A 7,369-nucleotide genomic window follows, 5' to 3' on the forward strand; every position below is an offset into this window, starting at 1 on the left:
TGTGTTGTGGTACAGAATACAGTATGATGAAACTTAGCTTGGTGAAAATATGTTATTTGCACGTTTTTGTTCAAGTTTATCCTCAGTTACTCCTTTCTAAAGAATACTACACAACTTTTCAAATAAAAAAGAAGATATTCAAAAAAGAACTCTTAAAAACTTGAAAATAGGAAAATGCATAATGTCTTTGCGATCAAATTATGCTATGGAGTAATTTGATTATAAAAATTTAGCAAAACTGTAGATCTTTCTTTCTGAGTCTACCATTCATTTGCCTCCTGAACAGAGTTCTGGTGAGACTTTGCATCAAGGTAGACTTCCTGGCAAAGGACAACATGCATTGGAAAAACTGGTTATTGATTGAAAATTATAGCCCTGGTCTAAAAGGGACACCCAGGCAAACCACACTGTAAGTGCATGGCAGAGTGTTCATTATCAAAGAGCATCTGACTAGTCCCTCTAATTCCACTGAAGAGTTTTTTTAATATAAAGTATTTAAGAGTAAATAAGCCTTTAAGTTGTTTGAAGTTAAAATGTATCCACTAAAATATATAACAAGTAAACAAAGTCTTTCAGATTGTATATTATGTATTTCTAAAATAATATCTCTCCATCAAATTAAATTGGCTTACAGGTAGAGTTGGGAATCTAGTTAATGCATGTGACTTTGAAAATATTATTTACTTGATAAAATTAATTTTTCACAGAAAAGTAATTGGCTTTTAAAAATTATACATGTAAAGTATTTATAAAAGCAGCTGAACAAATAATCAGATTATTAACTTAATATTTTTAATTTTAAGTATAATTGTAACAAATAGAAAAACTTTACAAATCTTTGAAATTGCATAATCACTTATTTCTTTTCCCTAATCTGTTAAACACTGACACAGAAAGCAGACAGAAAACATCAGACAGTGAAATAATCGGGTATATTCAAGAGTAAGGTACAAAATAGAAACAGTTTCAAGAGAGTAAAAAATAAATAAATTAGGTGAAAAACGTAACAGGGACAGTGAAAACAGCATATTAAAGATGTCTCATTCTCTGAAACTATCCACATAGTCCTAAGGTCATGCTTTGACAGCTTTTATAACCCCGAGGAAGACTATGTACTCATATTCCTTTAGGAATTTTTGTACACCACTCATACGTGGTCACAAATTATTGGGCCTTTACCTTGATCTCAGCTTCTAATACAAATTTGTGAAATTGGCATAAGTTCTGCTGTTGGATGCAAGTTTAACTCAAGAGAAGTTGACATTTGTGTGTCATGCATACTTTCCACCTTACTGTGACACCAGATAGTCCTGGTGCATCTTTTCAAAGATGAATTTTATTAATAATTACATGTATTTGGATAAAATTTTCCAGTTGAAAAGTAATAATGTTTACAATTTTCCAACCCACAACTATACATATATACAAGTAATTTTTAACATATTGATGTGTTTGAATATTTGGAAATAGAGTAAAATATGTGTGTAATGGCAGATGGAAAGTCTTTACTAAATAAAAATCTTCAAGTATTGATATCTTTGCTGCCACCATCTTCAAAACATCCAAATGTGACCATGAAGGCTTCTCCTACTTCTTACCTCAACTAGCACAATCATTAAGGTGATGAAAGTGAGCCATTTTCACATTGCCAATAAACTAGGAGGAAGTCAGTCACTGTTGAATGCAATCCCTATCAGCTGCGGACAGCTCCTGGTGCTGAAAGGGAAGGCAGAGAAGCCTGCTCACAATAGCTCACTCCACCAGCCTTTGAAAAATCACAGCAAAACTGAATGAGGTGGCAAGTGCTCAGCCTGAATAGCACTGTCTACAGAACAATGGCAGCCAACTCTAAATCCTACTATAATCACATTAATGAGATTAATCAGTGAATTAGCAGCAGTCAAATGTCAGAGAGGCAAGGAAGAATCCAACCAAGATTGGTAATTAACTTTTTGGGGGTGGGGGTGGGGAGGAGGGAAAAATCAATTGTGCTACCTCATAGGTTTTTTTAGATGTTGACAATTTTGATTCACAAATCTGAAGACTACATGTACAGGTCAAAAGGCAACAACATAATCCTTCATATTATAATATAGATCCAGATCTCATATTACTGATTCTTAAAGTATAGTCCTCTGAGAAAGCTGATGTCACTTTAAATAATCTTCATAATCTATCAGAAGTTTACTGTTTTAAATTCTTTAAATGCACAATTAATATTTAAAGTAAATTTATTTCTCTGAAAATCAAGCTAAAATATAAAGAAATATGGCTGATTAAAAGCAGAAAGATTATATAACAACTGTTATCACTTATGAAAAGTGTATGATAGTATGGTAAGAGTTTTCAAAGTGCAATCAAGTAAAGTACCATCACACACACACATCAGTAGTGGTCTATGTTGGTTAATAAAGAAAATTTATCACTCAAGTATAACTTTAAGGAGACTTTTAAGCAATTGCCTTACTGCATTTGAGGTGATAGAATCATACATGTTCTTTTAGGTCAATCAGAAAAAACAAACTTCCTTTTTTTCTGGAATGTGTCTCTTAGTAGCATTTATAACTTACAATCAACACTTTGGATTCAAAGTTCTTGAGAGGTGAAAACTTACAGGAATGCAATGCTTTTTTTTTTTTTTTTTTTGAAAAGGAATATTGTATAAAACACTTTTCTTTTTAAAATAATTGCATTTTTATCTGTATGGGAGACATGACTTTATTATTTTTAAAGCTACATGACACTTAATGAAGTTGAACAATTAGAAAGACCCTCATATGCCTGTAAGGGTGGTTTTGGGATGCTTTTGTCTATGATGTTAATTTTGTTTAGTAAAAAATATAAACACTTGAACAAAAAGGCTCTTATATAAAATATTTTTCCTCTAAGTAACTTAGAAATTATTTAGCTTATGTAGCTTTGATGGTACAAGAAATTGTCATGGTTAATACTAAATTCAAAATCTGTTCTCTATATTTTATATAGCTAACTTTCATATAAATATTTACATATACATTTTTGTTTTATTCAGATCTATCTTAAAACTAAAGTGTATAGTTTAAACTTTTAGTTTATTAATTTAAGTGTTACAAAAAGACATATTTCTGTTATAAATAACATTTTGTTTCATTATTATGAACTTCAAACATTTAAGTTAAATTTAAAAATCTTTATTTGAGTTTCTCCACTTAAACAATATAAATCAACTTTCTTCTTACCATTAGGTAAATTCTTCCAAAATATCTAACATTTTAATTGCCTTTGCATAAAATGATGTGCTTCATTTGTCATGTAAAGTAATCCAGTAAAGTCTCTGGGAAGTTTTTGTTTGGTATCCTCTTATCCTCCAAACACCATACATGCACCGCGTTTTGTTTTTGTTTCATTTTCTTAATAAACAACATCACAGTTAAGTCATGCAACCTAACACCCATTTTGGTTTAAAGACAGATTTTTTGTGGATTACAAAGATTCCAGTCCAGGAACATTTCAGCTACCAGCCATGCAATAAAAATAACTTTAAAAAGGAGCAGACAATGGAATAGCAGCCTCAGCCCTTGAGCTATGGTAAAACACATCCTGCTCACTAAGTTCCCCCAAAAATTAACCTAACGAACATCACGTACCTCACAAGGACCACAACCGCTCACAAGCGAAAGACAAGTTCAATTTTGGTAACTGTGCTGGCTCAAAATACACAGACAGGGAAGAAAACCCTGTTCCACCACAAGTTTGAAAGGATGATGAGACACATGCCTGCCACCCAGACGGAGAAAAGGTGGCTTTTTGTCTTCAGTGAATATTGATATCATAACCCAGAGTCCAGGGAATGAAAAAATTAAAATACACCCACCAACAATGAGCAAAAAACCAGGGGGGCTTCAAGAAGACTGCAGGGAAAAGCTCTCTCACTCTGTTTAGTGTGCAGTAGCTTAGGGAAAAAAAAATGTCGCCCGGGCAGGAATGACAAATGCAGCGCGATAGGCTCGCAGGCCTCAGGGATCTGTTTGACTTCCACACACCCCCATGCACACGCTCCCACTCATCCTCTCCTAGGCTTTTTTTTTTTTCCACATTTTTTTTTCACAAGCTCCAAATCCCCGGCATATGACCTTCTGTTAAATAGATAAAAAAAAAATTGCTTATCAGTCATGCAAATGAGGCTGAATTCATTTTCCACAACAGATGGCCTCATAGATAATGATGATGGAAGAGAGAAAATTGAATGTCTCTCACAAGGTGGCCATGGCAACCGAGAGCAGAATAATATCAATAATAAACTCACTGCATAATAAGGTTGTCAGTCCTACAAATCAAAGTCTCCAGCTAAATCAGGTATACCACCCCAGCTAGTTACCAGGTAAATAGTACACACACACACACGCGCGCACACACACAAACACACGCACACACACACACCCTTCCACAGAGTGGCTTGAAGTCTTTCATGGTCACTGCAAAATGTGTACGTGTGTGTGTGTGTGTGTGTGTGTGTGTTGGTGGCAGGAAGGGGTTGGGGGAGAGAATAGTTGGATAATGAAATGACAATGTGACTTTTTTCTTTTCTTTTCCTTTCATTATGTTTTCTGCAATAGACTCGGTTTCATGCAGGACCTTCTAACTAGCCATATTGAAATCGGGATGCAGTGCTGAAGGCTTTCTCTCCTCCCTCTGCCTCCGCGCTCTTGCTCTGATGTGCTGCACTGATGCAATAGCAGCTCGCCTCAGGCTTCCACCTTGGCTCCCAGGGGGACATCCTGCAAAATGAATCAGCAGCCATCCTGAGCAGGCTGATTAAAATGAAAATGGCAAGGCACATGTCTGGGCGGAACTGGAGCTCAGCTTTGCTGCTTGTCTGGCAAGCACGCTCAATATAGCTCTTGCTAATAATGGCTTACTGCCTTTCATTTTTTAAAAAGGTATCACCCTTTTTCCCCTTCACTGACTGGTGTTGTCGTGTGTGTGTGTGTGTGTGTGTGTGCGTGTGTGTGTGCGTGCGTGTCGTGGGGGGAAACGAGAATGGATAGTTCTATTATTCTAATTTTCTGCTGCTCACATGCAGACTGCCTGCCTGACAGCACCATTATTTTAACACTGAACTCACTTCAGCTTTTCTTTTGGGACAGGGTGGGGGGCGGTTGATAAGTCTTGGGGCAGAAGGGCTAGTTTTAAAATCAAGCTGCCTAAAAGGCCCAGGCAATGTTTTTACACTCCAGATTCAATACTTTCTAACCAAATCTGAGGCAACAGACCTCGAGAGAACTCCGATGCTGTGCTTCACGGGCTCACAGTTGGACATGCTGAAACACAGCCTATGAAGAAACCTATTTCTGTTTCGAGCATTTGCAACCAGCCTGTTACTGTATCCTAGATATTATGCAACACAGAGAATTAAAATAGAGAAAGCTACTAGCTAATAAAATAATCGAACACAATTGAAAAAATAAATCTTGGATATTTTGTTGTTTAAAATTCTCAGGCATAGCTTCAAGATTGCCCTCAAATAAGCTTTACTTTGCAGCATGTCTGCCGAGTATTCCAGGGTTTTTCAAGGCATTCTGGAAATTAGACCATTATCACCTCTCAAAGAAATTGTTGAAAAATTAGAACGAATAATTTTTCTAAACTCATTTTACTCTGCTTCTCCTATACATCTTATTCTATGTTATAGTCTTTAAATTTTGCTAAATTGTCACTTTTGGTTTCCTTTGGTAACAGATGCTTGATTTTTGTATAAAACTATCTATCTACTTATTTTTGTCTTTGTAATTCCTATTTCTGAGACGTGATTTTTTTTCTTCTGCACTCTAGCCCTGTTGCTGCAGTGTGAGTCAGAAATCAATAGCGCTGCCCTAATGGAGACTCCACTCGGCATGCGGCAAGGCAGCTGCAGTCTCCTCTCTCTCTTTCTCTCTCTCTCTCTTTCACACAAACACACGCACGCGCGCACACACACACGCACACACACACACACACACACACGGAGCTAATGACGTCTGTGCAGCTTTTTCAGCTGATTGGGCACCGCATCGGATGTTCTGTGGAGCAAAGAATAGGAGTCATTTACAGTCGGCGGAAAAAAAATGGGAGCATATATCCTTCTGTGTGTGACACTGACCCTGAGCTCCCCAGGCAAGCAGCGTGTGGGTAAGGACAGTTCTCCGTGTTGTGGTCACCGTGGGGTACACAGCGCCTCCAAAATGATTATAGAACTGGAACTGCCGTACGGTGGGAGTATTTGTCCATTTTGTAAAGGACAAAGCATTCCTCTAAAAAAAAAGTAAGCACAATAAAATTCCCACACAAATGTGAGTTTTTAGGTCAAAGCGTGACCTCCTGGGTATTATTGAGGTGTTTAAATATACATTATATTATTACTTCAAAATAATTCCAAATGTACTTAAAAAATAAAGTTCAAATTAAATGAATATATACGTATGTACACACACATACATACACACATATTCATGTAATCATTCCCTATGAGTTTATCACTGCTGTGTTAGTAATAAATTAGGTTCTCTTAGTTAAAATTCACCCCCACATACCTTATCTTACATTAAGAAGAAAGAAACCTGTAAATAATACTGACACAATATTTTAAATCACAGATTTATACATGTGTATGTGTTTCTTACACATTTGTGCATGTCTATGAAAATACAGTGTATATTTGATATGGGGCACCTGCACACACACACACACACACAGGCACAATATTTTTTCAACAGCTTTGGTTACCTTAAGCTGTAGGTGTGACTCACTGCAATGACAGGCTGCTGTGTTGATAAGCATAGTGTCTAATGTTCTACCCTTAAGGTAAGGCATCCCTGGACCCAACAGCATTAAAGAACACGTCTTCCCTTACCACACTGTCACTGCATTTCATTCAACCTCATCGTGTTGACCACAACTGCCCCAGCCCGAATCTGGCCCCAGTGAAGCATTTGTATTCTTTCCACCCGTTCTCTGCATGACTTTCAGAGCTGAGCTACCAGCCCTCAAATGGCTTAAGAGAAGAGGAAAAATGAAAGAATCATGAAGCCACAGAGCCACAGCAGAGCAACACTGCAGTCTGCATTTTGCAGTTCCGTTGTAGCTCACTTGATACAGTACGATTTCTTCAAAAACGATATCAAGTACTCTGCAGTGAGGTACCATAAAATCCTTCAGGATGTAGAAGAACTGGGGAATACTCAAGTGACCATTTAGATTAAAAATCTCTCTGTAGTTCGCTATTAAACTGTATAACTAAAGGTTTTGTCTCTAAATATCTGTCACCTGCCTCCTTAAATTATTCCTAATATATTTTGTACTTCATGTATTAGTTTATTCCACATGTTAAAGCCCTTGGTATTAGGAAATACAT

The 7,369-nt window shown here is 36.7% G+C and overlaps 1 protein-coding gene across 12 annotated transcripts in view; it reads right to left on the reverse strand.

Moving 5' to 3' along the window:
- MYT1L (myelin transcription factor 1 like) overlaps positions 1–4,031 on the reverse strand; it is a 531,685-nt gene extending 527,654 nt beyond the window's left edge. For 9 of the 12 annotated variants that reach the window (XM_030799643.1, XM_030799637.1, XM_030799642.1 and 6 more), the window contains exon 1: positions 3,627–4,031. The gene's annotated coding sequence lies outside the window, so the exon portion shown is untranslated. The remainder of the gene's footprint in view (positions 1–3,626) is intronic. The other 3 variants (XM_030799627.1, XM_030799625.1, XM_030799635.1) reach the window with 3 other exon arrangements.
- Positions 4,032–7,369: the final 3,338 nt, after the last annotated feature.

This window comes from Nomascus leucogenys, chromosome 19 (assembly GCF_006542625.1).
Source record: "Nomascus leucogenys isolate Asia chromosome 19, Asia_NLE_v1, whole genome shotgun sequence".
Taxonomy (NCBI): domain Eukaryota; kingdom Metazoa; phylum Chordata; class Mammalia; order Primates; family Hylobatidae; genus Nomascus; species Nomascus leucogenys.